Here is a 3654-nt window from a genome sequence, read left to right on the forward strand (position 1 = left end):
TATATATATATATATATATGTTTGTATGTATGTATGTATACACACACACAAATAGACATAGGTGAAAGAACATGGTATATATACATGCATACGTATGTATGTATATATAATGATTTCGCTTAGTCATTGCGATACTGATAACCAGTTGTTTGAATTCAATATACATATGCTTTAAGCAAACCGTAATATTGGTTTCAAATTTTGGAACAAGACCGGCAAAAGACCGGCACAAAACCAGCAGAGGAGGTAGGTAAGTGCTCAACTGGTACTTGTCTTATCGATGCCGAAAAGATGAAAGGCAAAGTTTATCTCAGCGGAATTTGAACTCAGAATGGACGAAAAGCTGCTAAGCATTTTGCCCGGCGTGGTAAGGGTAGAAACCTGCTCATCGCCCTAGAGCAAAGCGTGGTATTAATGTATAACAGGTAAACAGAAGTCTCGCACTCAACCTCATCAGCTTACAGCTGTTTCTACTTTAAAAAGCATTTTATAACTCAGAGTTGAATTCTTGTATAACATCCTATATACATGCATGTACATAGATGTGTGTGTGCGTAAGTGAATTCAACATAAAAGAGGCTTTGTCGCAAGCAAAATGGGCAGGAGCTACGTAACGATATCGGAAACTCGTTCTCCTGACGGTGAGTAAAATTATATCGCAGAGTTGGAAAGTCTTCTGTATCTTCACCAAGAATCTCAGGGTCACGAGCGTTGCGCCCCTTAGCCTGTACGCTTCACCTGGGTGTATGAGTGGCAATTAGGAATAAATTAGCTATCACCAGCAGAAAGATTCCACCTGCGATCTTTCATCAACCACAACCACCTGGAGCTGCCATAGCTGACTCCATTGAGGCGTTGTTCAGTTGTTTGGGTTCTAAACTGAATTTCTGCAAGAAACAGCGCACTACTATTGCCAAGAAATCGCGGCAGCTATCTTCAGTGGGGTTTCCCGAGTATGAAGAAGCTCAGTTACTGTTTTACAATTAGGTAATCGACACTTTCTTATACAGCTGTCATCATGCATACCCAACATATGTGTTCATACCAGCGCTGTCTTCTTTCTTGCTCACTACATCTGATTCCTTTTATGCCTAGTTTTTCTCTCAACATTATGTCTTTCATGCATACTTACATTTCACATTCAAAGGCGCATGCTTACTTCATATGTTTCGAGTCTTCTCGGGTCATCTATATTTAAGTCCGTTGCAGGAAAGGAAATCTGCCAATAAAAAGAAGCGTCGATTCAATTAGAGGACCACTGCTTAGAGGGATAAATGTAGAATTCTACAGTATTAATTTATAATTGTGTGGAGAGCCATTTGTAAGTTAAACACCTTTCTTGGCCATGAATCCAGAACAACACCGTAAAGTAATACGAAATGTTGACTATTCAGCTGGCTAGCTGACTTGACTGACAATATATATAATGGTTATGATAGTGTTGGCTTAGTTTTGTGGATGATAGATGAACTGTTGCCAATGAACTAGCCGAAAACTCCATGCGACAGACAAACGCCGTACCGACTAAATATAAGAGACTAAGTCTCCGGATTATGCCAGTTTTTCAGGATTTTTGCTCCCGTTAAGGTACGGTCCAGGATGTTCTGGAAACCTTAATTTAGTTTTGTTTGGTGTACTCTCCTCCTCTTTTAAACGCCATACGTAACTTGCCAGGGATGTGATGGTGCATCTTCCTAGTATCCTAAAAGAACCTGTGATTGTTAAGGCGATGCTTGAACGGACCTTCTGTAGATCCAACATGCTTGCATGTTTGTGGCCTTGTGCTGGTGGTGTTACAGCTGCTGTTGTTGCTGTCGCTATCGCTGCTGTTCCTGTTGTTACTACCGGATCCGTTGCTAGTGCTGCTCCTGCTGGTACCGCTACCGTTCTTGTTATTATTGCTCAACATGGTACTAGTATCGTAGTTGCTGCCATCATAGCTACTGTTACTGTCGGATGCATTGTTGGTGCTGTTGTTGCTACCCTAGCTGTCACTATTGCCGCCATAGCCGTCGCTACTACTGACGTGGTGCTAGTGTTGCTGCCACAGGTGCTGCAATTGTTGTCACTGATGTTGTTACCGGTGGATGTGTAGTTGGTGCCGTTGCTGTTGTTGCTGCCAACGCTGCCGCTGCTACCGCCACTGCTGGACGCCATCTCGGCCTCATAGACCACGCCTTCGAAGTTGTATCGACACCCCCACTGGGCACCCACTGCTAACCCCGAATGAGCATCCTGCCTCTACGCGGAGTTTAGGGGCGTCCACTAAATTTTTTTTACTCTGGGCGCACACAACTAAAAAAGATCCTCAAGTTCTGTCTATTAAACAATTGCCTGTATCTATGTGGCTCTGTAAAGTATTCGTCCATGAATATATAAGAAATATCCTTCCTATACAGGCTTTGACGTTGAGTGAGAAGGATGGGGGCAAATCAAACGACTTTACGGTGGTGCTTCCTCTTGTGGGTGTTAGGACCCGACATGTAGGAGATGCGGTCCTTAAACCCACTGGACGCCAAAGTCACCTTGTAATAGGTGGATGTGGTGTCGAAAATTTCTTTAGTGGAGGACAGGTTCGAAATCCTCTTACTGGCACCCTTCACTAGGCTCTTGAACACGAGAGCTATGTGGCAGGTAGCTGTGTCAGTATATTACAGCCTTTTGTTTGATTTGAGGTAGAGCCTGTATGAACAAGTACCCAGGCCCAATGTAAGGGCTAAAAAGTTGACTGTGGTAGGATTGGTCTCAATCGTCATCTTGAGTCCAAGGGAGCTAAGGGTGCGAATTAGGTCTTTTCTAAACCTGTCTATGGTAAGCTCGCTAGAGCCTCTACAGATGGCTAAAGCATCATCTCTGTATAGATCAAAAGGACTGACGGGAGCCTCTTCGTTAAGGTGTCCTGTGTATACAATCCTATGAGGTTGTAAATATCCGCGCTATCGAATGCTTAACCCACTATGCATCATACTTAATGGAAATACATTGTCTATAGAACATTTACTCCAGTATTTTTCCTGAGATAACGTATCTTATAGACTTGCTGTGTTAAGAACACAATAAATATCAGAAGAGAAGAGAGGGGAAGAGAAAGGAGAGAGAGAGAGAGAGAAACAGACAGACAGAGACAGAGACAGGCAGACAGACAGATACAGACAGACAGACAGACGGACAGAGATGAAAATTAGCGCTTGCAGCGGCCAGTGAGAACGCCAGATGCACTTCGGCATTTTGGGGCATTTTCAGTGGTGCTTACTTGCGGCCAATAACATGCTCAGACGCGAATTTATCGCCTCTAATGTAGGTAAAAGTGAATAAAGTTATTCGCATTGATATTGCAAATGGCCGCTCGAAAAACCAGGGATGACTTATCGTCACCCTTTGATATTTATTGTGTTTTTAACACCTCATGTCCATATGAGACGTTATCTCAGGACAAATATCACAGTAACTAGCCTATCGACAGTGAACTTACATAGATACTTATTTTAGTTTAATTCTGCCTCAATTGCGATACACACGCGCGAGCACACACACAGTTACCCACTCACTCACACAATATATACTCATATACGTATATGTGTATGTATGTATATATATATATATATATATATATATACATAGGTATATATGCATTTATCTACGTGTGTATATATA

At 42.4% G+C, this 3654-nt stretch overlaps 1 long non-coding RNA gene across 1 annotated transcript in view; it reads right to left on the bottom strand.

Annotated features, from left to right (window-relative positions):
* The window catches only part of LOC128251479 (uncharacterized), a 30526-nt gene that overhangs the window by 10740 nt on the left and 16132 nt on the right, over positions 1-3654 (bottom strand). The window contains exon 2 of the long non-coding RNA XR_008267146.1: positions 1133-1219. This is a non-coding gene — a long non-coding RNA (uncharacterized LOC128251479). The remainder of the gene's footprint in view (positions 1-1132; positions 1220-3654) is intronic.

Source organism: Octopus bimaculoides, chromosome 2 (genome assembly GCF_001194135.2).
Source record: "Octopus bimaculoides isolate UCB-OBI-ISO-001 chromosome 2, ASM119413v2, whole genome shotgun sequence".
NCBI lineage: Eukaryota > Metazoa > Mollusca > Cephalopoda > Octopoda > Octopodidae > Octopus > Octopus bimaculoides.